General features: G+C 55.7%; 1 protein-coding gene across 4 annotated transcripts in view; it reads right to left on the reverse strand.

Annotated features, from left to right (window-relative positions):
• The window catches only part of KAZN (kazrin, periplakin interacting protein), a 1,131,324-nt gene that overhangs the window by 125,965 nt on the left and 979,160 nt on the right, over positions 1-26,199 (reverse strand). The window lies entirely within an intron of this gene.

Below are 26,199 nucleotides of genomic sequence, written 5' to 3' on the forward strand. Positions count from 1 at the left end.
GAAAACCCCCGAAAGACCTTATTGCAAGGAGGCCCCGCCCCAGTCCTGGGCCCCGCCCACAGTCTGCAGAGCACGCCTGGCGGGACTCCCTGCCTCCCACCACACTCTCTAGGGCTCTCAGGGGCCAGCACTGCAGTCCCAAGCCAGCAGCACTCCCAGTTACGCTTTACCAAAACCTCCGGGGGCAGGATGCTTCACCCCCATCTCACAGACTAGGAAGTCAAGGCTCGGAGAGGTTAAGAAACTCCACGAGGGCATAAAGTGAGTAGGTAGCAGAGGTGGGATGTGAACCCAGACCTGGTCGACTCCGGGCACAGTCAACGCGACAGCATTATTCAGGCCAGTGCACACCCAGGCCGAGATGCTCACCTCACTCAGAGACCGATTAAAAGAGCTTCTGACGTAGAGAATGGACTTGAGGACACGGGAACGGGAAAGGGTAAGCTGGGACAAAGTGAGAGAGTGGCGTGGACATATATACACTACCAAATGTAAAAGAGATAGCTAGTGGGAAGCAGCCGCATAGCTCAGAACTTTGCGACCACCTAGAGGGGTAGGATAGGGAGGGTGGGAGGGAGATGCAAGAGGGAGGAGATATGGGGATGTATGTGTATGTATAGCTGATTCGCCTTGTTATACAGCAGAAACTAACACACCATTGTAAAGCAATTATACTCCAATAAAGATTTAAAGAAAAAAAAAAAAAGGGGTTCTGAGATACTCACGGAAGCCAGCCCTGGAGCGGCTGGTCTTGGCTTGCATCATAAGCTCACACATCGCTCTCTCCCTTTTCCCCACCCTCCTGCACGCTGGTCCCTCTCTGTGCGACAGGCCAAGCTCTTTCCAGCCTCAGGGCCTTTGCCCTGCAGGGCCCTCCACCTGCGACACCCTTTTCCCTGCTCTTCCAGTGACACAGCCGCCCCCCGACACCACCCTGTCCCATGCTCCCACGGTAGCAGGGGATGCAGTCCTCGCCTGTGAGGGTCAGAGGACACGGCTGCGGCACGGCTCTCGAGGTCCCGGGTCTCTGGTCTGGCTCCCTCGCTGACCAGGAGTGTGATCGCGAGCAAGTCCCTTCCCCTCTAAGCCTCACACGCCCCTTCTATAAAATGGGTCTAACCCTCAGGGTGGAGACGCAGGAGGAAGCCTGGTCCAGGGCATGTGCTCAGCGTACACGGCGAGCGCTCAGTGCCGGTGAGACGGGGGCTGCGTCTCCCCAGGCACCTGACCCTCTTAGCCGCGCCCGGCGTTCTCTAAGGCGCTACAACCTGCACTCCTTGGGGAGCTTGGACACGAAGGCAGAGCCAGGTCTAGGGTGGGGGGCAGGCCACGGGGAGCAGAGCTGAGGCCTCGGGGACCCGGGGTCCCTCCGCCCCCAGAAGCCTGGGGACGGGCGGCACGGGCTCCAGCCCCTGTTCTCTCGTCTACTTCAGCCGCCTCCTCTGAGGCCACCTGGGTCCAGCTGCCACCCGCACAAGGGGAGGCCGCCCTGCCCTCCCAGCTCCTTGACCCCCACCCAACCTCCCCACAAAAGCCTGAAGTGCAGGGCGTCCCACCTCACTCCTGCACTGAAAACCCTCCCTGGCTTCCCGCCCCATCAGCCCATCTGAGGCCTCCCTCAGGCCACCTGCGGGGGAACTTGCAGTTCTGGAAGGCGCTAGACTTGTCCCGCCTCAGGGCCGCTGGAAGAGCTTCCTTCCTTCTTCACAGGTTCCTCCCTGTCGGGCAGTCTCAGCCCTACTGTCACCTCAAGAGCCCTAAAGAGGCCCTCACCCGTGGTCCACTTCTGACAGCAGTTTGGACAACGCACCCCAAACCCCTCGTTAATGTGGGAGGCCCACCCACGCGTTACCGTGTGCGTGCCCAGTGGGCACGGCTCCCCGAGAGCAGGCCTGGTAGCTCTGCTCTAGCTCATTCGCTGAGGGGCCTCAAGTGCCCTGAATACTATGTGATGACACACGACAATCGAATGATCTCCTCCAGCCATCCGTCCACCCAGCAAGAGTTCATGGGCACCTGCCCCAAGCCAGTTGCCACTGAAGGCACTGGAGACCTCTGGGTGAAGGTCCCAGACAGGTCCCCCCCTCGGGCCGGTGCTCCCAAACCCCACAGTGAACACGGACTGCAGAAACCTAAACCTGCACCCCGGGGAGGCAGGCTGTCTGCAAGGGACCTCCTGGTTGCTCTGACATGGACAGACTCAAGTGCGGGCTGGGAACTGCCCAGGTCTCTTAGCAAAACTGCAAAGTAGGAGGTTTGCATTGGGGGCCCCTCCCCTGCCCTCATTCCAGACAAACATTTGCAGGTCGCCTATAAGACAGGCCTGGAGCAGGGTGTTCAAAAAGAAGGGAACACCCTTGGCCCCGAGAAATCTCCAGCAAGTAGAAGCAGCACACACAGGTAAGCATAATGCAAAGCAGGTGTGGCACGTGCTTGGAGCACAGGAACATCTGAAATGGGCCTCGGAACATGGCAGGGCAGTGAGCAGCGGGGACAGTACGAGCCAAGGCGAGAAGGCTGGAAAGGCCCCTGGGCAACCCGTGACCAGTAACAGGTGAGGAAGAGCACGGAAGCCAGGGGAGGTGCCACAGGGTCAGATCATAAAAGGTCTTAACCTCAACCACCACTCTGTGCCCCCAGCCCTCGCTTGCCGTCTCTAGCAGTCCTTAAGACTCTGGAATTTTCATTCTTGCTTCCTGCCACAGACTGAATGTCTGTGTCCCCATAAAATTCCTATGTTGAAACCTAGTGCCCCATGTGATGATGGTACCTGGAGGTGAGGCCTTTGGGAGGTCATGAGGGTGGAGCAAAAGACACAGCGAAGAGACGGCTGTCTATTAACCAGGAAGAGCGTCCTCACCAGACACGGAATCTGCCAATGCCTGGCTCTCGGACTTCCAGTCTTCAGAATTTTAAGAAACAAATTTCTGTTGTTTATAAGCCACTGGCTACTTTTGTTCTAGCAACCCCAAACGGACCAAGACATCCTCCTTCATCAACTCTCCCCAGTCACCCATCCTGCCGGGGCCTGTCCCCACTCAACTGTCACCAAACGGTTATTTCACGATAAGGTGTGAGTGACTGCTAAGCATCCCCGTTTATATTTACATTGCCAGGCAAGTGGAAGCCAGGGCTGTTTGATTTTATTTTACGGGCATGACTTCTGGGCTTCCTTAAACTGCCCAGAGGAAGCCACTGAGGTTGTTTGCTGTCTATGCAAATGGCAGAGGATTCCAAGAGACCAGGCTTCAAATCCAGTCCTGGCCAGGGACTTGTCGTGACCCTGAGCAAGCCCCATGATGTTTCCGGCTCTCAGTTGCCATGTACACTGCTTGGGGACAGTGTCACCCATTTAGGGTTGCCAGATTTAGCAAAATAAAACAAAGCGAAGCAAAACAAACCCAAAAAGCCCAGGTGCACAGTTAAATTTGAATCTCAGATAGACGACAAATAATTTTTAGTATAAGCATGTCTTAAATATTGCATGGAACATACTTATGCTAAAAATTGATTTGTTGTTTATATGAAATTCAAGTGTAACTGGGCATGCTGTGTTTTATCCAGCAACCCTACTTCCATTGCAATGAAACGAGGCCATCATGAGAAAGGGCTGTGTTACTAAATTATCTCACAGGAGGAAGGAGGTTAAGGCACAGAACAGCCTGGCACAGCCTCCTCTGCCCCTTGCTCTTGGACGAGAGCAAGACGGGGCTGGGTGCCCCTATCCTGAGCTAACAGTGGCAAAGGCAAATTTTTCCTGCGCTCACGTTGCTAATAGGTGTACCTGACACCCAGACCCCGCCCCTTGAGTCAGGCTCTGAAGAAGCAGGAGGGCGGGATACCAAGTACATCTCCTGCAGGAACCACGTCTTAGGAGACCAGGCTGGAAAAACAACTCCACAAAAAGAGAGAGCCTTGTCCAAGCTTACTAACTGCACCTGCCCTGGCTGGACTAGACCTTGCACAGCCTGGACCCTTCCAGGGGCAGAGAGGGGTGACAGCCCTGGGACCGCAATCACAGAGAGCCTCACAAGACTGAAGCCCATGTACAGGCTTCAGGACCATTCACAGGCGCTTCCCCTCCCTGGGCCTCAGTGGCCTCACCTGTGAAATGGGAGTGATGGGAATGAGACTCACAGGTAATACACTTAAACGTGCTAAGCACGATGAGTGCTGTGTGTGCCCTCGTGCCCCCAACTCCTCCTCCCCTCACAGAGGGGAGCGACCACATTCCTCAGAAGCAATGAAGAAGTGAAAGTTGGAGGACTTGGGTTGCTGTCTCAGAGGGATTGCTACCTCGCTGTGTGACCTTGGGCAAGTCATTATCCCTCTCTGGGCCTTCATAATATCAGTGCCCTTAGAGGGATGCACTCTTCAGGAACCTAGATGAATGCTACCGATTGTGCATTTCTCCCCTTGGCGGGACAGGGGTCCCTGCTCTGGTCCACAGCTGCACTGCTCAGTGAGGCAGCCACCAGCACACGTGGCTTCTTAAGTGTAAATTAGTCACAACAAACAACTCAGTTCCTCAGGCACACCCGTCACATGTCAAAAGCGCAGAGACCACCCTGTCGGGGCACGGAGCTCCTGGTCAGTGCTCATTCAGGGGCACGAAGTGGGGAAGGGAAGAAGCGGGGTTTGTGAAGCACCTGGTGCAGCGTGGGCCGCAGACACACGGACAGGAGGGAGCCTTGTGCCAAAGGCGGGAGAGCTGCTGGGGAAGGAGCCATGTTCCTGGAGGAACCGCACTGGCCCTGGCCCAGGGACACAAAAGGGAAAGATCAATTGCATACCTTTCTGCCGATGCTGGGCAACCACGGACCTTAGGGCAGGGGGCCGGTGGTGGTAAAAGGGTCTGGTGCCAAAGAAGCCACAAACCCGGCAGAGCTCCAGGCCATGGAAGCCGGAAGTAAGCGCTGCCTGGGAGACAGCGGCTCTCCCACCCCCGGGGAAGCCAGCAGTTACCAATGATGCTGCCCTGGGGGGAGCAGGCAGGCCACACAGTGGAAGCCCCCGAGGCCTCTTCCCAAGGGCAAGGGGGTGTGGCTTACCTACTCAGGTGACAGAGGGAGCTGGGGAGACCCTAACCCTGCCCCTCTGTAGCACATCTCCTTTTGTTTGTAAGAGCAGCGAGCGCTCGCCATTTTTAAAACGTCATTTCCTGGCCTCTCTTGCAGCTAGAGTTGCCTGTGTGACCCAGTTCCGGCTGATGAGATGTAGGCGAAAGTCCCTGAGGAAGACTGCCCTTTAAGAAAAAAGGGCTTTGCCTCCTCCGTGCCTTCTTGTCTGGAAAGTGGACTTGTGGTTAGAGCTGTGGCAGCAACGTTGTAACAAGGAGGCAACACGCACAGGGAGCAAAAATGATGCCACGGGGAGAGAACAGAGCCTGGGGCCTGGCGAGCACAGCTCAGCCCTGCACCTGTGTCTCGAGACCTGGAGCGGCACCAGCTGGGCAGGGCCATCTGGCACAGGAGAGCCTTTGATTTCCCTGCTGATCTACCAGTTCTCCAGAACCAAGCACGGCAGCGTGTGCTACCGGCTGAGATCGAGTTCAGGTGGCTGCTGAGGGCCAGTACCTCTGGGGTCTGCCCTGCGGCCGCCTCAGCTGTGAATTCTGGGCAGTGGGAGGAGGAGGTGGGGACTGTGGGGGAATCCACACAGCACAGGAGGGAGGTGACCGCTCCCGGCCCTGGGGAAGAGCCCCCAGTTTTGCGACAAGTCCTTTCCTGGCTTAATTTTTGTGAGCTCACAGGGCTGGGGCGGGAGAGGAAGAAGACAAAGAAAAACACTTACTCTCCGAGACTGTGGGGCACCGTCCAAGAACAGGATGCGTGAACAGGCAGCGAGAGGCTTGGAGCTCTCTCGGTGAGTCGCCGGTTTACGAGTCTGGCCTTCCCAAGCCAAAGGTCCGAACAGCAATAATACTGTAACCACCGTGTATCACAATGACGATTCCTTTGCTAACACTTCGGGAGCACATGCTATGTGCTCCAGGCTCTGTGGTGAGTCTGTTACACTCCTTAACGATAACTAGTGAATCCTCGCAATAACCTCGTGAAGTAGGTCCTGTTATCATCACCCCCTTCAACAGATGGGGAAGTTGAGGCACAGGATTTAGGTGACTTGACCAATGTCATGCAGAGTCAGAGCGGTCTAGCTCCAGCACCCACCCCAGTCCAAACTCTTGCACTGTACTTTTTTTTTTTTAATATTTATTTATTTGTCTGCGTCAGATCTTAGTTGCGGCACGTGGGATCTTTAGTTGCAGCATGTGAACTCTTAGTTGCTGCATGTGGGATCTAGTTCCCTGACCAGGGGCCCCTGCATTGGGAGTGCGGACCCTGAGCCACCGGACCCCCAGGGAAGTCCCTCACTGTACTATCTTGCAGGGGGACAGGGCCACAAACTCCACGGGCCGCCGCGGGCTTGCCCTGATGGATGGCAGGGGAGGCAGGCGTGCCCCCCAGCAGGTATGGGCTTGCTTTTGTTTCCCACATGGAGGTGGGTCACAGGGAGCCGGCCGCTCTGTGCATGGCCCTTCCCCGGCGCACCGTTCCCACGCAGCTCCTGGAGAAGGATGTGGCCACGGAGCCAGCAGGGGCTCTGCTCTGCTCACACCCGACGCCCAGCGCCAGCCCAGTGCTGGGCTCCTGGCAGGCACCACACAAGGACGGCGCTGAGTGCGGGGTGGGGCGGAGGCGGGCCAGGCTGGTCTGGGTCAGCCACCGGGGCTCAGTCCCGGCTCCCCCGCTTCCCGGCTATTTGACCTTAGGACAAGTGACCTCTGAGTTTATCTGAAATTGGAGCCAAGACCAGTCTCCCAAGCCTGTAGTAAACATTTAACAAAGCAATCATCTAAGTAGAAACATTCCAGAAGCTTCTAAATGGGGGTCATATGGAGCTCGTCAAGATCATTATTATAGAAAAGGGCAAACCTCCCCAATGTTCCGAGGAGAGGCCTTGGCCCCAAGAACCTGGGAGCCCAGACTTGTGGGCCTCCCAACCCGGAAGGGGTAGATTAAATGACAGAGAAGGCTCAGTCACCCAGTCTGCAGGGCAAAGGCAGGACCAAGGGCACAGGGGGCTCCGAAGGGAGGGCAGGCTGGAGTGACAGTCCCTGGCTGCCTGTCGTGGGTAATAAACAGCGAAACACACATCTGTCAAAACTCTCTGAACTCAGATGGTACCCTTAAAACCTGTGCACTTTGCTGTAGGAAATTATACCTAAAAACATACACGTATATACATATATAGCAGTAACATAGTTCAGGCTTTCCATTCACTCACTTTTTAGGTATTCCCCCCAAATCCAGGTACCGAGCTCACCGGCCCCCTACCCTCCAGCAGGCCTCAGGAAAAGGGGAGCCTGAGTCCAACCCCGGGCTCTGTGGACAACCTCCGTTCACTTGAGCTATACCTGCCCTGTAGCAGACAAATTGGACCATGCCCCGCTGGCCCTGGCCGGATGGAGGTCACTTCCAGGTGACACGACGCTCTGCTTAAGGATGCCACGGATCGCTTCTGGTCCAAACACCCTTTCTGGCAGAGACGATGGCTGACGGCACTGCCATGTTCTGAGCCCCGACTTTGTGCGGGATGCCACCCACTGGACTACAGGCTTCATCTCACCGGATCCTCATGGCACCCATGCAGGGCTGTAGTGACCCTGCTTGAGCTCGGAGGTGCTGGGGGTGTGTGGGACGGAGCCCAGGTCAGCCTGTGGGTCGTGCAGCCCCCCGCCATGTGCTCACCCCCCGTGAGTGCTCAAAAGCCACCACTGCTGCCGGGACTGCCGTTACTGTCCTCACTGCCAAATCTGGTCCAGGTGGTAGTCTCAGGACATTAGGATGATGCTTGTTCTAAAAATCAGGAATCAGATGGTTCTTGGAGGGTTAAAATGTTAAGACTGAGGTACAATGATTCATATCAAATCCCCGTAAGAGATGGGCTCCCAGGCCCCCAAACTAAAAAGGACCAGATGTATTCGTGTCCAAGGAAGCCAGTACCTGATGGCGGAAAGGAGTCCTGAAAAGGCAGAGTCAGAGAGGGGGTCGCTGGCAGAGCCCACGTCCCAGGCTGAGGGGGTAAGGGTCTTCACCAGCGGCCTAAGGGCACCTCCTCTGTTCTGCCTTTCTGTGGGGGGAGCACATGGAGAGAAAGAGGCAGCCGCATTGCTATGTTGCATTCCCTCTGTTCTTGAATTCATTCTTCATCATCATCATGGTGATGACAGTAACACTTTTTGAGTCACTCGTGCATGCCAGAACAGTTCTAAATCCTCACACCATTAATTCTCAATCCTCGCAATAACCCAAGGTGATGCACCCACTTTACAGAAGAAACTGAGGCATGGAGAAAACATGTGGTTAAACCCGGGTGGTCTGGCTGCAGAGTCTTTTCTGGTCACTACTGAGTTCTATTCGACCTCTTCTCCTGCAGCACAGCTGCCCCACAAGGCAGGCAAAGCCTATGTGTCCTCTCGGGGCCCGCAGTTACAAGGGGGCCCTCAAACCCTCCTGGGACAGATACCACTGTTTGCATCCTTCCCCCAGCCTGGAAGGCCTGAGATCGCAGAACCTCTTGGCTAAGTTGACCCAATAGCCAAGGAGGGACAGGAGTGCTGGATTCAAACAGCCCAGGGCAGCGGCAGCAGAGGCAGCAATGCAGCCCTCGGTTCTAGACTCAGCCCCGAAGGTTCCTCAAGGCTCTGTAAATGACTGGGATTCCACAGGGACATCCAGCCAGGTGGGACTTGATTGAATGTAACGGTTTGTCTGTGGAGAGAGAAATCTGGGAACCGTAGCCTGGGAAGAGCAGCCTCAGGGCCGGGCCTCTGAGATGGGGGAGGGAAGACTTGACATCACTTCCTTCTGCTTGTCTGGTCCCCTCACACCCAGCCCAGGCTCCCCTCCAGCCTGGTCTGTGCGTGGGGAGCTGAAAACAGCCCTCTTGGTCTACCTCTGCTCTCCCGGGGATATAGACTCTCCCATCCCTCCCTCCATCCCCCCTGTATGTGGAGACACACCCACTAGGCCAGGAACAGGGCCAGGGGCAGGCAGACAAGAGCTGGGTCTATGGTTTGCTAGAGATTTCCGTGTTCTCTGGGCCTTTGTCATGTGGTCCTGACACTGAAAGCTTTGGGGGTGACGGGACACAATACAGCACTCACCAAACACAGGTAGATTCTCAAACAACGCCCAGGCACTCCTCAGCAGTATTAATTCCAAGGCTGCTCCAGGGCCTGGGAGAGCCGCCTGGTAATTCTTACTACAGGTGGGTAGGGGAGGGCCTGGCAGGTACCAGGTGATGCAGGCTTTGTCTTTTTCTCATATTTCACAGGAATTGTTTTCTCTTTTAGGTGCTGTTTAACCCGTCTTTCCTGCAGAGCTGTCCCATAAACATACCTTTCAGCCAGACTCGTCTTGGGCCCGATTGCCAAGCTAATCCTCTTCCACAGTCTTGGGGGGGCCCACCTTTCCCACGGGAAGCTGTACCCACCCAGCTCCACATCCCGGGAATCCAATTCTCTCCGGGAAGGGGTCTGTGTCCTTTGACCATCCCTCGCCAAGCACTGACTCAGGAATAATCGTGTGCCAGGCACCAGCCCTGGAAGGGCGCTAGTCTCAGGTTCAAAAGCAGAGATGCCTGGGGAAGTGAAGGCATCGCCAACCTCCAGCACGCAGCTCCCTAGTTCTCAGGCAGAGCCAAACCTGAGGATCTGCGCTACGGAACGTGGTCCCTGCAGGCGGCCTGGCCTGATTCCTAGAATGTGCCCTTTTGTCACTGGAGGTCCTCGCTTCCTGTGTCCACTGCTCCCCAAGCCCGGAAAGGACAGCCTCTGGCAGGCCTTCTGGGCGTGTGGCTTGATGTCACCATGCACTCACAGCCAGTAGGAGCCCCACGGGCCTCGGGGGTCTGCAACAGTCACTCAGCGGGTGATTCTAGCTCCAGAAGGAATGTGCACCCCCAAATACAGCATCTGTCTGGGGGTGGAAAGGGCGGCTGAGTCCCGGACAGGCTGTGACTGCTTGGTCCCAAAGCCAGGGGCCCAGGCCTCCTTGGGGGCCTTGAGGAGCCCGCTCCTATCTGCTTGCTGGGCAGGAGTGATGGGAGAGGAAAGGGCTGGCCTCTCCTTAGGGCCGGGCCAGCTGCCTCCCCTGGCCCTCATTGAACACAGTTTCCCTTGGGACTTAGAAGCAGCGAGCTGGGGCCCATTCGAGTCAGGTGGGCTGACAGCAGCTGTCCTGGGATACCCTCTTGATGCAAAGAGGAATCTTAACACTCTTATCAAGTTGAGCCTTAAAGCCACTGCTTCCTCTGGGATGCTGGCTCATCCCACCTTTTCAAAGTTCTTCATTATCCCCCCCTGGATTGGGCAGCAGACTTTGTGGTTCAGCTGACATCTATGCCTCCAGTCTTTCAGACAGAGCACCTCCATTTCCCTCTGGGGAGCCACCCACTCCCAGAGCCCATGGTTCAAAGGTGGAGATAAGACCCAGGCTGGCCCATCAGAGAGCTGAGCTGTCCTGGCCACTGTGATTGGTTTAGGAGGGGAAGCACATGACACAAATCAGTCCAATCAGGGTCGGAGTCTGGACCAGGAGCCGCCCTCTTTAATGATGGATGCGAGGATGGAGCCAGGAGGTGGTAGCGGCCATCCTGCCACCAAGAAGGGAGCGCCAACAAGACAAAGACTGGATTCAGATAATATCCTTGTTGTCCTGGATCACACCACACCTGAAGCCAGCATCTACTCCTGAATTTTTCAGTTACGTGAACCAACACATTCTTAAGCCAGTTTGAGTTGCATTTTCTATCCCTTGCAACTGTAAAAGAATCCTGATAAACGGTTTCTGTCAGGGACCGTTTTCTGGGTGCCCAGCATCCTCAGAAACCTACAGCCCACCTGCTAAGCACCCTAAGCTGTATCACTGTCCTGCAGAAACTGCACAAGCAAAACGGACAATGGAATTCACCTCCACAGAACCAGCGAGCACCTACTCCCACGTGTGCTTTAATTCTAGCTTTTCTTTGACTGCAGTGACCAGCCCCCCTGGGTTGAAACCCTGGAAGGCACAAATTTTCAAGCTCTGCCTCAAGGCCATTTCCAGACTTTTCCTACCCGAATCAGCCTTTCTCCTCTTCTCCCACCCGAAGAGGTCTGCGAGCACTGACCCCGCAGCCTTCCTCGGCCTGAGGGCTCTGGGTCCCGTTTGGGTGCCGACTGCGTGCCTGGCCCTAAGCCTCGGACCACTGAATTCTCTCGCTGGGAGCAGTGCTAGCATTCTCTCCATTTTGCACATGCAAACAGAGGTGGAGAGACGGAGACCAGGACAGGTGGACACGCTTGTTCAAGGTTATAGAGCAGGTCCCGGTGGCACAGCGGATCCCAACTCAGAAGTCTGTCTGATTGCAAAGCTCATGTTCCGAACTGGACTAGGCGCCCAGCCCTAAATGCCATGCTGTGCGTATTTCTCAAACTAAACTCCAGGACAAAGAGTGGGCCAGGGCTGGAACTGGGCCTTTTTTCGAACTCTGGTGAAAACAACCGGGTCCCCCAGCCTTGGCTCTCACCACAAGCTTCTCCCGTCCCCAAGGCTTGGCTCCTAAAGGAACAAATCCAGGAGAGGGACAGTGACCACTGGCAGCACTGCCTGTTTCCCTCTCCGCCCTCACCACGCAGGACTCTCTCCTCCCACCCCTCCTCCCTCTTCTCCACCCTCCGGGGGAAAAAAATTACCAAAACACAAAGAGGAAAAAGAAAGAAGGCCCAGCACTGGTTACACCCACCAACTTGTGACACGGCAGCCCATCCATGCGGCGAGCACAAAGCTCACTGCAAACCAGGAGGAAGCAACTTGACCGAGGCCTTGCGACTGCAGGGGGACAGCCCAGACCTTGCTTTCTTTCCCACCCGAGTCTGAGTCAGCAGCAAAACACCTGCATCTCAATTTCCTTCTCCACCCATTACCAGAATGCACAGCGCAGACTGAAGCTGCCTGTCCCACTTGTCAGAGATCGGGTTCTCCAAGGCCTGGCTCCCGGCAGGAGAGCTACCTTCCTAAGAAGCCTGGGGGGAAGAAGGACATTTATATCCCCATTGTATAGACGGCCAAACTGAGGCCCAAAGGAAGGTGTCTGGAATCTACAGCCCTGACTGCTAGGCCACTGGCCACTATAACCTGGAAGCAAACTGGAAACGTGCTTTGGCTGGAACATTCTGCTCAGCCTTTCTTGGGCATCAGTCAACTCAGGGGTTAAATGCTTCGAAACATGTTCAACATGCCGAAGGCCCCCGCAGATGTAAACAATTACACAGAGAAGGGAAGTGGGCGACCAGGGCCCAGCCGGGGCTCTCCTAGCATCGCCAGCACACGAGGGCGGCGAGCCTGAAATTCCCGCATCTTCAGATCTGTATCTCGAACAGATCCGGGCTTTCAGAAGAATTTAAACCAAGTCCAGGTGGCAACCTGGACAAACAGCAAACCTGGAGGACTCACTGTCTCAAACGTGGCTTCAGAAGGCGAACTAAGAATGGGCGTCTCCTGCTACGTCTCGACCTCCACATCCCTCACCTTCCTCACCTACAAAACCACCACAGTGACGGCGAAGAGCAGTGATTCCGGCACCAAATCCTGCCTCTGTCCTTTATAGTAGCTGTTGGGCCCCAGCAGATCACTTCCGTGTCCTCATGTGGGGCATGAAGGTAACGATAGTATCCATCTCTCAGGGCTGCTGTGACAGCCTATGACTAGCAGCCCAAAAGCTCCAAGAAGGGGCCTGGCACAGAGCGAGCCCTCGGCCGATGTTGGCAGCCAGTTCCGATGCCATCGAGAGGATGCCTGACCCCACGGAGGGGGCGGAGAGGGAAGAGGACGTCTTGGGCTCCTGCAGTGGGAGGCGCCCAAGGCCGCGGAGCCTGCAAGCTGCAGGGCGGCCCACGGATCCATGTAACTCGCTCCTGACTATTCTCCAGCCCCACCGAGCAGCTGCTCCAGGAAAGAATAAAATATGCTTTGCATACTTCAAATGCTTCACTTATGAAAGCTGGCAGGGCCGCCTTTCTAAATTGTTTAGCGATAAAGTCAGCAATGAAACCGTTGGAGGCTCTCACCGCCGGAACCCGGGTCGGGGAGCCTGCAGGGGGCAGGGGAGGAGGACAGGCCAGCCGCTAGCGCGGAGCCCACAGGGGCTTCCAGAAGGCGCCATGTGGGATTTTTCAGAGGGGCACTGGGATCACGTCCTGGTGTCCTGATGTGAAATTGGATCCTCCCTCTGGAGCCAAGCCCCAAGCCAGCGGGGGCAGAGGGGAGGCCCCTTCCGGCCTGGAACGTTTTCCCACACTCCAAGGGCGCCCCGGTTTCCAGCCAATGGAGTTAATTGAAAAATTACCTTGGGCTGAGAAACAGCAGTGCCGGGCCACGTGGGCTGGGTCACAGGAAACCCTACTGGGTCTCCGGCGTGCCTGTACTTCAACAACCTAGAGCTGGAAGGCCAGGAGCCGTGCTCGGCATCCCAGGAACCGGGGAAGCTCTACGTGCTGGGCACGCATCCCAGCAACCTTGGAGGGTGGCACGATGCCCGTGTTAGAGATGAGACTGAAGTGCAGAGACTCAGGGCCTGCCCAAGGGCCACGGTCACCAGGGCTGCCTGGCTCCCCCTGCGACACCTCTTCTCAGGATGCTCTTCTTTCCTGTGCCCCAGGGCCCCCCAACCACAAATCCTAACAGACAGAGCTCAAGTGGAAGCCCACGAGGCACACCAGCTAGCGAGGCCGGCGGGAGGCCTTCTGCCCGGCGTGGAACTAGTCGGCCTCTTCACGCGCAGAAGGCTGCCTGCATTCCAGCTGATACTGTTAAGCTGAATACAGTGCTTGTAACTTTTTCTTCAAAGTGCTCTCACCTCTTCCTCTTATGTTTATCACCCAAACCCCCGGGAAGATTACGATGGTGGGTTTTATTGTCCTCATTAAGGGGCAGTCAACTAAGGCCCAAGGCATGGCTCCTCCCCTCAGCCAGCTCACCCAGGGATTCTAAGGTGTGCGAGGCCTGGGCCCACTTCTCCTACCTTGGTCCCCCCTGAGCCCCTCCCACCCCACCTGTGCAGACTCCTGGGTACACCCCTGCCTCTCTGGACTGTTTGGTCCATTCCTGTCCTCCTAGGTCCTCAGTCTGTTCAAAGGGCCTGGGGCACCCCTGCTTCCGCAGTGGTCCATCTAGTCTCCAGAGGCCTTTGCAGTCACCGGTTCTGAGACTTCAAAGTAGGACCAATGGGGGCCCCACGACTGCGTCCCTCCTCCCATCAGAGTACAACTTTCAGGATTTAAAATGAGCAAAATCGATTAGAAAAATGACCTTATTTCACCTGGGGAGTTTCAGCAGTGTTGTCTATGAACCAAATATATAATCAAGACACAGAAAATGGGGTTTTTTTTGGGGGGGGAAGGGAGAGCAGTGGGATGAAGAGGGCAAACTCAAGTCCCTGAGTTACTACATCTGTGGACAGAACTTCTCCCCGCGCGGGAAGACGCAGCCTGAACGCATAAGCTGCGTATCTGACTTCCGGTTTTGACAGATGCTCGTTGAGCACCCGGGCTGAGAGGCAGCGTGGTCTAAGTGGCCGGAAACACCTTGGGGGCGAGTTGGTCTGGGTTTGAGTCCCAGTCCCTTACGAACCTCTCTCTGCCACAGTTCCCTTACCTGTAACATGGGGCAATAACAGTACCCATCTTACAGGGTTGTCGTGAGGATGAAATGAGTGACTCCACACGTAGAGTCCATATAGACACACGCACGGACCGAACCCATAAAAGAACCGTGCTTGGCACAGGCCAAGCGCTATGTGCCAGGTGGTTCTTCCCCCTCCCCCTCCCAGGAGCCACTGCCTTCTGGTTCTAGACCAGCCCCTGCCCAGCAGCCTTGTCCCTGGATCCCCAGGGGCTTCTCCTGGAAACCTGACCTGAACTTCCAGGTAGAACACTCCTTGCTGAGAGGTCTCCCGAGTGGGGCTCCCAGCAGCTGGGGGCTTGTTGCTGAGGAAGTGGCCCACGAGATCCTAGTCTGGAAGCACGAAGCCCCCTCTCTTTTGCCGCCCGCCCCCCTCACTTTCGCCTGTTTACGGGCTGAGAAAGGCAGAGATGCAGCTTGAATTCCTGCTTTGAGCTGCCGCCAGCTCGCCACCAAACGTTTCCCCCGTCTGTCTGGCCCTCTCCACCATTTCACAAAGGTCAAACGCTTACTGCACTCCGCGTACGGCCTCTTGGGAGTGCAGAGGAGAAAACTATTCGAAAAATGTAAGTTGGAAAAACCCCATGGCTCGCCACCACCACACTGCCCCCCCGACACTGGCGCACGCGTTCACGGCTCACCCCCAGTTCGACAGAACACACAGCCGTGTCCCAGCCCCACGGTCTTAAAAACAAGTAGGAGGACAGAGAGGCGAGGCAGAATTTCCACCGATGGTGACCAGAGCCTAGGCTGTCGTCCTCGGAGGAATACAAATGACCCTGTCAGCCCAGACAAGGAAATCTCTTGTACAGAACGGCATCCTTCTAGGTCTTTCTGGAGCAGCTCCTGGCAGGAGCCGCGTATCATGTGCCACGGCACCTAGAAGAGCCCTGACCCACGAGCTAAGCCCAAGAAGCGCCCACAGAGCTGAGGTGAGCCCAGGGCATGAGCCTGGGGCAAGGGAACCCTTAGAGCAGGCTGAGGCTCTCCTAGGGCCGCGCTCCCCTGCCCAGAGGTGCTTTCAAGACCAAACATGCTTTTCTTGGATGCCGTCTTCTTCCACGCCCCTCCCCCGCACCCCGAGAGAAAATGACTCCAACTAAAGAATAGCAGGTTCTAGGCTCGGCCATGGCGGAATCAAAGCGTCCAGCTTGAATAAAGGAATGAACAGAATGAGAGCGGTGACACTGGATGTGAATGGTCTGGGGCAGGTCAGAGACGTTTTGTTGTTCTATAGACAGCTGACCCGTGAACAACTCAGGGGACAGGGACGCCCACTGTCCACACAGTCGAAAACTGGGGTGTAATTCACAGTCTGCCCTCCGTATCCTGGTGGATCCGACTACCCGCAGATGGTGCAGTCGTGTAATGTTTACTATTGAAATAATCCACGTCTAAGTGGACCCGAGCAGTTCAAACCCATGTCGTTCAAGGGTCGACTGTCTTTTATTCTCATAAGCCAGCCTCCTCCTGCCCTACTCTGGTGGGCGGAACTGCTAGATCTTTCTTCTTTCTTCTCCCCAGTCCACAAACTTCAAACCTGGAATATCTGGGCCTTTCACACACATCTTTCCTGACACACCTGAAACAGTGTGGATCACTGAGGCTGTCTGAGGGGAAGGAGAACAGATACGTGTGGCGGGGTGTACAGGGCTGGCCCAGTGCGCGTGTACACAAAACACACACACGCCCCGCACTTTGTGGATGCTTCAGAACTGCTTCCACGGTTGGGCCAAGCAGCAGAAAATAAGCCGATTGAAGAGGCAGGTGTCCTAACCAGCAGCAGGTGTCCTAACCAGCAGCAGGTGTCCTAACCAGGAGCAGGTGGCAGCACTGGGACTCGACTTGTAACAAGAAAAAGTCCTGTGTGCTGTGGACTTGCTGTCCCGTCCCTCTGGAACTGAGGTGGCTCGCCAGCCAGGCCCGTGACGTCACTCCTTCCCCGGTGGCAGACGGCACAGCTATCAGGGTAGCTACTGATAGCTGCCGACATTCCAGGAATCCCCATGCAAGCTCCGGTTACTCTTCAGCCAGGAGACCCCAGGCAGTGAAGCCCAAACCCAGGAGGCAGGGGACGAGGGGACAGTGGCCCTCTGGCCCTCATGCAGGTGAGCAGACAGCACGGATTTCAGCAGAGACCACGGGCAGGCAGGGCCCAAGAGTCTTCAGCTAAGATCCTTTCCATAATCATGAAAATTAACCCAGGATAACCCCGCTACCCAGGAAATTGTTCCTGCTCCTGTCTCTGGAGAAACCTATAAATCTCCTTCCAAATGAGCATTTGCTCTGCACGCACACCTGCAAAGAGCTAATTTGGGGGAAGTGGCGGGGCGGAAACCAGACCTCCAACCCAGGCTGGCCTGGTCTGGAAGGGAGGCGGCTGACTCAAGTTAAACATTTCCAGGCAGAGAAATTCAATCTCCTTTTTCAAGGGCTTGGCATTTAACACGCTGCTTTTCGGTCCACCCTCCTCTTTTGGTAACCCCTTGGCCGCAGGCAGATGTCGACAGGACCCTCTTGCCAAGAGGCGAGTGCTGTTCGTTTGGCCGTGTACGCTGTTTACGGATCCCAAAAGGAGTATGTGAACTTGTCACTGGATGTCTCTGGGGCTCCTTCTGACCTAAGAGCTGTCAGCGCAGGGGTGGGTGCAGAATTGCATCCCAATTCCACAGCCCTGGCCTGGCCTAGGCTACTGTGTCGGCCCCACCTGCCCTAAGGGCATTCCATGGAGTTCCTAGCTCCCTTTCTCCTTGCCTGCTGCCAGGAGGGCCCGCCTGACGCCTTCAGGCTCCCGCAGAGTCCTCTTAAAGAAACATCAGGAGAGCCAGGAACACACGGCTCAGGCTGGGGAACATTCTTCCCTTGGATGTGCAAGGGAAGCTTCGGACTCCAGAAGCTCTCTCTGCCCTCACAAAGGGCTCCGGGTGGGAGATGAGAGTCAAAGGCTAGTCAAGCTGGGCGCACCACGGCAAGACATCCTGTCCTCCAACTTCCCCAGCGCAATCTGCTCTGCCCTGGCTGGGAAAAAAGATGCTTAGAGAAAGGAAGCTGGTGCAGGAAGGTGTACTGGTTCATGTGCCACGGCGGCTGTCTTCTCACGTCAGAGGGGTTGGCGTGTCAAGGAAATAGATTCAGCGTGTAAGATCCTCGAATGGTAGGACACGGGCCAAGGGCGGATGCTACAAAGAGATCAGCTTGGGGCTCAATGTACCAGTGAGTGAATGCTTCAAACAAATCAAAGACCGTAAGGGCTGCCAGAGAGGAAGGACGTTCCCAGTCCCTACAGGGGTGCCAGCTCAGGAGGAACACCTGCCGGGGACTCGATGGGGCGGTCTGTTTCCCTAAGTTAACCACCTTCCGTACTGCATACAGGGAGCCCGCCCGCCCTGACACACGCAGACGATTGATTAGTCACCTGACCCAGGGTCTTGCAGACTACTGATGAGGCAGGGACCGATCCGATTCTCTGTCTCCCAGGCATTTCAGAGAATGAAAGGTCCTGCAAGAGCAGACGCCCCGGCAGAGCAGTAAAGCGAGGCAGGCAGTTAGGGAGGATCCTTGGAAATTCCTAGGGGGCGGGACGGAGTGAGAGGGCACTGCTCCAGGCTCCCAGCATTGGCGCCAGACCCCACGTGGCTGGCCTTGGGCTTCTCGAGGTTGCCTTTGTGCCTTCACAAGCAGCCCTCCTTTGACTTGAGCGCCCGCGGTGTAAGCTCTGAAACACGAGCACACCCCTGCCAAGGAACCCTGCAGCGGAAGCCCCCTCTCTGGGGCTGGCCAGGCTGGGTGAAGGCTCAGCCACTGCCATTGAACCTGGTAGTCCTGATGCTGTGAGGGGATGAAGCCCTAGGCCTTCCCCAAGGCCCCTGCTCCCTACTCCCTAACCACGTACCTCCCTTCACTGCTAGGCACGGTGCCCGGATCTGTACCGCGTGCCATGGAGAACAAAGTGAAAGCTCAGTCATGGCCAGGACTCAATATCCCAACAGGCAGAAGAGTGCCCGGTGGGCACACGCCCTCCCACACACCCCCCCACTCCATGGAAAGGCACCTCCAGTACTGCCCACACCAACCAGACCCCACGCTTCCCAAACATCATTTTATTATTTGCAACCCATTTGAGATGACGTATTAATAAAGCCATCATTCCACTTATTAAGTACCCACTGTATACCAGGCTCTGCCGGGTGGCTTCCCTCATTCCCATTCCAAGATGAGGAACCCGAGGCTTGGGAAGATGAAGCAGTGTCCCTGAAGACCCCGGTGTGGGCTTCTCACAAGTTGTGAGTCTCTGACAGCTGCCTCTGAGTTGGGGAGCAAAGCGCTAGCAGACGCCATCTCCAAAAATGTCTCCTCGACAAGACTCACCTTTGCTCCAAAGACTTTATCTCCTGCGGATCACTGACCCTGGACTTCGGCAAACTGGCATCTCTCCGGTGAGCCTTGTATTGCTCCAGTGCCCATTCGGCATTAGGCTAAGATAAATGATGTTTCCTGAGCACCTACTACGCGCCAAGCACCATGCAAAGCCCTGTGCACGGGCCATCGCATTTAATCCCCACAAAACCCTACTAGATAGGATTAGCGCCCCCAATTTACAGATGGAGAAACTGAGGCTCACAGGGGTTAAGGAGCTGGGAACAATTTGCACCCAGGCAGTCTGGCTCCATGGCCCCGAGCACTTGGTACACAGTCTCCAATGTCCCTACCTTTAGGACTCCAGGTCTGGGGACTTGTCTTAGTGTGAAGCCTCGCTCTCCTCCTGGGGCTGATATGGAATGAAACAGGGAGCCCGCACCTACGCCCTAAACAACACCAGGTGCAGAGGCAGGCCAACCATGCCCTTTTGCTAAATTCTTAGCTTCCCAGGCTGCCCACTCCCTACCCTGCTGTGAGAAGGTAGCATCTTCCTGCTGGGTATGCCATGAATTCAGGTCATCTCCAGAGGGAAGCAGTCAGCGCTCTCCAGGGAGATGGCCAAGCGATGCAGCCCAGAAAATCTGACTCCTATGGGAAGGCTGAGAGAAGCCAGATGCCGTCTGGAGGGCCCAAAGCCCTCGCTGCTGCTGCTGACCTCGGCGCACTCAGCAATACCAGGGACATGGCAGGAGGCTGACGAGGGGGCCATCACAGCACACGTGTATGCTGGCCCTCAGGGAAGCAGGCATGCTGTGTGTGGGGTGCTCAAATCAAGCCCATGCAGGCCCCATACTCAGGAAGCCAACGGTCCAGGGGTCCTCCTGCAAGCCCGCCTGGGACAGGTGTGATTTGAAAAAAAAAAAAAAAAAAAAAAGCTTAAACAGAGGGATGGGAGGGAGAGAAAGGAGGGGTCGTGATGACTTATGCCCAGGAGACTATGAAGGAACATGAGAGACAGCAAGAGTCCAGCTGCTTCTTGAAGATAGAGGAGGAAGAAAAAGGGGACACAGAGGGAACAACGGACAAAAGAGAAAGCCTAGCTCCTCCACAGGGGTCTAGAACAGGGCCTGGCCCACAGTAGGTGCTCAAGAAAACCTGCAAAATAATTAACTGGTAGCATCTACATCTAAGGCTTTCCTTTGCATCTCACAACATCTAGTGAGCGAGGGGCACACACAAACACACTGGCTGAAGGAGTCAGCTCCCATTCTGCAGAGAACAGCTTGTACAACTGCCTCCCAGCTTCCATTCCTCAGGATGAATACTCTCCCTGACCTTCCTTTGCCTGATACCCCACCATCAGCCAGTGCGTTTCCCTGGAAGCTCACAACCCCTACCCCAACCTATTCTAAGGAAGGGCACATGATCTGGGCCTGCCAATCAGTGCATTCCTGCCTACTGGACTAAGTGATTGGCTCAGAGCTGTTGCATAATTAAAGCTAAGCCAATGAGAGTCAGTCCTGGGATTTTTGCTAGAAATACTGGGAATAAAGGACTCTCTACACTGGAATCCAAGAAAGATAAACGTTGCTTAGACTTGTGAGGGGTCATTTTTGCCATTAGAAAGGATAAAGCCCGAACAGATGAAAGGAAAGCTGGGAGATGACCTCATCTGAGCCCCTGGATGCAGCTACGCTTGAAGCTTGACCTACCGCTGATCAATTCAGTTAGGGGGAGCTACTGATTTCCCTTTCTATGAGTCAGTTCCAGTAGTGTTTCTATCATTTGCAACTCAAATACTCCTGTAACTACATGACTCTCTGGGAAGGTAGTAGGAAACTAAGAAGTACAAACAATACAAAGCTAGTTTTTTTTCTTTAACAAATAGTTATCGAGCTCTAAGCATGAAACTCTCTGAGCCTCGGATGCCACCCTGAGCGCTGGTGATCAGGCCTCCGTAGCTCACAGGGTGAACAGAGAGAGTAGCCAAACCCTCCTATGACCTCTGTTATCTTTAACACGTTAATGCCAAGAGAAGCAGGAAACCCACAGCGCTGGGAAAGACAGGCTGTGTCAGCGACACCACACCTGGAGCACACCACACCTGAGCCTCTGGCTGGACTTTGCAGAGCTGCCCCATGACCCTCACACTTTACAAGGACCCTGCCCAGCCCAGGGAGGCAGCCACAAGGAGCTCCCCACCAGGGCCGGGCCTGGCACCTTCAGGGACAGAGTCCCTTTGTTATTCCTCACTTCAGACTCTGCCACAGTTCAGGACGGACACAAGTGATGCTGCAGAGTCTGCTGCAGCAGGGACAGGAGGGTGGTGACCACTGTGGGCTCCAGCTGGACTCGAGTCGAATCTTACCTCTTCTGCTTCCTGGCTTTACGGCCTGGGGCAAGTTTCTTAACCTCCCTGTGCCTCAGTTACTCCATCTGGAAAATGAGGTGATTAGTGTACCTAATTTATCTTGGTTGTTTAATGCAGGCAACCCTGCAAAGCAGGAGTACTTAGATCAGGCTCCCCTGCATGATTTTCATGAGTGCACGTAAGTGACGAGAACCTTACAGTGTTTCAGTGACATGGGAGTGGGGGAGGAGCTAGGGTGCCTCTAAGTGCGCGACTACTCAGAACACTGGTTTGTCCACCTGGCAAACAGTAAGTCTCTGAAAAGAACCCAGAGAACAGAACCAGCAAGTCAGCCCAGTAAGCAGGAGGGAGGAACTGGCTTGGTGACAGCAAGAGGGTGGGGCTCTGGCCCACGGTCATCAGGGTTGGCCGCAGACAGAAGCCCAGTCACCTTGGGGAGATGGTCACACAGGGACACACGGCCTTTGGGGGAAGTCACTGATGCCGACACCAACAGGCCAGCAGGAAGAGAAGGGAGAGGAGCTGCTGGTCATTTCAAACACTCCTGCAGCTGCCCAAACACACAATCAAACCTCCTCTAGCAAGGTCCCAGCTAGCTGCAAGGCCCAGTTAACTAGGATTCTGGCTTAGGTTGGAGGACAAATAAGCAAACAATGAAGAGACTCCCTGACGCAATGGCTTCTTATTTTCTTACATGTGAGCAGTGGGAGTTGTAGGGTCAAGTACAACCACCTGTCCTAAGATGCTCAGCTTCTGAGTTAGGACCCGAAAGGTCTGCAGAAGCCTAACTTCCAAAAAGGGAGTTGTCCAGGCTCCCTGAATGCAAAAGGGCATTTCAGGAAGTTTTCAATGACAATGGAAACACAGAAAGAGTTTCTGGTGTCTAATTTTCTGAAAATGTCCTTGACTTTAAGATTGACGAGGGGAGGACCATGTTTTGGGCAGGACTGTTTTATCTACGACTATATCCCTGATACTTAAGAAGGATTCTCGTCCAGACAAGTGCACCATAATTATTTGCAGAATAAATGAAGAAAAGAACTTCGGGGGCTCTACCACGCTCAAAGATTCTGGAAACTGAAAGGTAAACTGTCCACTTGCTTATGGAGATACAATGACCAGGTGACACAAAGGACGAGGGCCAGGAGTAAAACCTAATGGACTCATTATCTTAGGTCATTGGATCCGGGCCTGTGGCTGCCGGGCCTGAGAACGGGGTCCCGTGCAGGGGAGCGGGGCCAGCAGCACCCAAGCCACATGCTCTATCTGTCCCACTTCTGTCTCTATCTTTTGGCAGGTCCCAAATTCCAGAAGGAAAGAGGGATATATTTACTGACCCCTCCAAACCCCAACAATTACTGGTGGGGCTGCAGGTGTTCTCCAGGTGCTGCCCTACCTGCCAGGTGAGGCCCCTCCAAAGGTGCGCCAATACATCTGCCAGATTCGATGTCTCCTAAGGTTCTTCCAGCTGAGAAATTCACATCTGCGTGTTTCCTCCCGTTCGGAGCGTTTCCTGAAAGCCTACTGTGTGCTCCAGGCATAGGGAGGGAGGCAGATGCATAGGCGCCCTGTGGCCCCCGCCCCCTCCGCGGGTCCAGTTCAGGAGGAAGGCCCCACCTAACATTCAAGAAATGTTCCTGCAGGACCTGGTCTCCAGATGACGCGCCCACGGCAAGGCAGGACTGTGCACAGAGGGGCTGGAATGAGCAGGAAAGGCTGTGCAGAAGGGGGCATGGGGCCAGGACAGGATGGAATTTGGACTTTGAGAAGAAGAGGTGAGGGGTGGGAACGAGCTGGCTGGTTCATGGGACAGTCAGGAGACCCTGAGCCCCTTAACGGGAGCCAGGAAAGCGGCCGACATTGTTCGCGGCTCCCAGCATCACACCCAGGCCGAGCAGGTACTCAACACCTGCCAGGTGGACGAACGAGGAGCTTTGTTGCATCCAGGCAGAGGTTGAGGAAGGGCATCCTTCTGGTTCCAGTTAGGCGTTCTAGGCAGAAAACCCCTCCAGAATGTAAGCGCCGCGAGGGCAGAGCTGGCGTGGCTCAGCCTGTCACCCAGTCGGGGTCTGATGAGTGTTTATCCAGTGAGCGAATAAGTAAACAAATGGCAGATGTGATTTAATACAGACAGGCTCAGCTGGAATCTGGGTGGTGGGTCATCCAGGCCATTGGTCGATGCCCAGAGACATAAGTGAGCTGGAAGTGAGGGCAGGGCCATAAGGTCCATGCGATCAGCAAAGGTAGAGGGGGTCAGGAGTCAGGTAGGTGATGCCTTAACTTCTGGGAGGGCAGGGTCGGGGAGGGGATCACTTTCCATATGGCACTGGGGTACAGATAGGGAGACCAACTGTCCTGGTTTGCCTGGGACTGTGGGGTTTCCCAGGATGTGGGACTTTCAGTGCTGAAACTAGGAAAGTTCCAAGCTAACCAGGAGAGAGTCGGTTCCCCGAGGCACAGGTCCGCCCTCACCAGCACTGAGGTGGTACCAACCACCTTTGTAAAGTGCCTCCGAGTGTGCAAAGCACATCTACGTCCAAGGGCTCGGGTAAAAAGCAACCACAAATCTGGGAGCTAAGCCGGGCTGGCACTACAGATCTCATTTCATGGAACAGGACACTGGGGTTTAGAGGGGAACGACCCGCACGAGGAAGGTCCCTCAGCGGATAAGTAGCACGGTCACGTCTGACCCGGCCTCCAGCGCCCCTGCTTTCTGTAAACACTGGGAAGACAGGAAATAGACAAGTGCTGTCTGTCGAGCACAGCCGTGAGCCGTGCCAACTTCCTCCGGGCTGATGGATGCCAGGGGAAGCAGCAGGGGCCCCGCCCCAAGAGGGGGCCCCGCCCCAAGAGGGCGCCCCGCCCCAAGAGGGGGCCCCGCCCCAAGAGGGCGCCCACCTGGCCCTCTGCTCTCCTGGCACAGGGTGGGCAGGCGGCCACCGCCTGGGATGCTGGGAGAGAGGATGGGGGTGAGGGTGCTGCCGGCCACCGCTCTGCTTGCCTCCCCGTAACATCCCCGTGATGGCCACCCCTCGGGTAAGGCCCGGATCCCCGTAGGCCCTTGTGAAAGGCAGAGGGATCATCTCGCCACGCTCCCAGCAGACCCTGGGTGTGGAAGGGTCTCGGCGGCTCCTGGCAGCTGGGGAGAGGACAGGCCGGGGTACAGAGGGAAGGGGGGAGAGGGAAGGGGAGGGGGAGAGGAGGAGAAGACAGAAGAGACTTGGGGGAAAAATTTAAGTGGAAGGAGCCTCCCAGAGCAGTCTTGCGCAGCGACTGGCTCCAAGCTGAAGCGGCATCAGCATCGTCTTGAGGGGTCTGTTAAGACCCAGATGGCGGGGATCACCCCCAGTTTCTGATTCTGCAGGTGTGGGGCAGGCTAAGAATTTGCGTTTCTCACAAGTTCTCAGGTGAGGCTGATTTGCTGGTCTTGGCACCCTAACTTGAGAGCCCCTGGCCTGGTGCATGAAGTGGGGTGGTAGGGGCTGGGGTGGGGGACAAAAGCAAAAGGATACCGAGGCGCTACTGGAGGCTGGGGAGACCGCCAGGAGTAGAGATGGAACGTGCTAGAGCCCGTGGTTCTCGAACTTCAGAGAAGATCAGAATCACCTGGGGGTGGAGGTGACGAGTTTACAGTGCAGATTCCTGGGACCACTGCAGATATTTGACTGTCCAGGTCCGGTAGAGGGTCCAGGAACTTCAAAACCACACAAGCTCTGAGTGATTTTGACGCAGGCAGTCCAGAGACCACATGGAGAAGCACGGCAGCCTTAGACGAGCACAGTGGAAAAACACACCACAGGCTTCGTGAGCTGTGATGGGCCACAGACACATCTGTGGTATGAAGCCCTGACTCAGGGCTGGCTGCACCATCTGACACAGTAGCCACTGGCCACATGTGGCCTTTCAAATAAAATTTGAGATTCAGTTTTGTGGTCATACTAGCTACATTTTAAATCCAATGGCCACCATATAGGACAGCACAGGCAGAGACTTCTATCAGACAGCTCTGGCCCAAAGAGATCACACTGTGCCTCCATTTCCCCTTCTGTAAAAAGGGGGTCCCCCGGTCTCTCCCAGGGTACAAAAGAGAGGAAAGACTCCACCCAGGGCGGCCGTTTCTATCCACACTGAAGAAAGCAGTCCAACTTGGAGGGGGGGGCGGTGCGGGCATCCACGTCCACTCCAGAGCCCACAGGGAATGCCAGGGATGGAAGTCTCCTTTCTGGTCAGCCACCCAGGCCCCTGGGCTCCCCACCAAGGGGAGCTGAGAAAGTCCGCAGGGTACATAAAGTGACGGAAACAGTCCCCGTGGCTCCCGGCTGTACTGTGGACACGGCGAGAGATGCCAAGAGGAAGCAGAGACTGGCCACTCAGCTGACCACGTCTCCCATGGGCACAGCATTCAAACCACCAACCAAAGGGGTCCAAGTGGGGTAGGGAGGGGGTAGCCTGGGCTGGTGGGTTTGGTACCGAGTCTGAAGAATCAGGACGGTCAAGGGTGTGGTCTCCTGTGACTCCTCAGCACGCCAGCCCAGGACCTGGCCCCTCCGAGGAGCTCAAGAAGGAATACTGATTGAGTGAAAGGGTGAGTGGATGCTAGCGGCGGCCTGGGGCGCAGAGCAGGACATCCGAGCAAAGACAAAGCCTGACACAGGCTGCTTTCTTACCACAGCACAGCGAGAGCACAAGACAGAAATGCATGTGCCTCTAATAGATTCTGAGAATATGAGTGGGGTGGGGGGT

This window comes from Lagenorhynchus albirostris, chromosome 2 (genome assembly GCF_949774975.1).
Source record: "Lagenorhynchus albirostris chromosome 2, mLagAlb1.1, whole genome shotgun sequence".
Classification (NCBI taxonomy): domain Eukaryota; kingdom Metazoa; phylum Chordata; class Mammalia; order Artiodactyla; family Delphinidae; genus Lagenorhynchus; species Lagenorhynchus albirostris.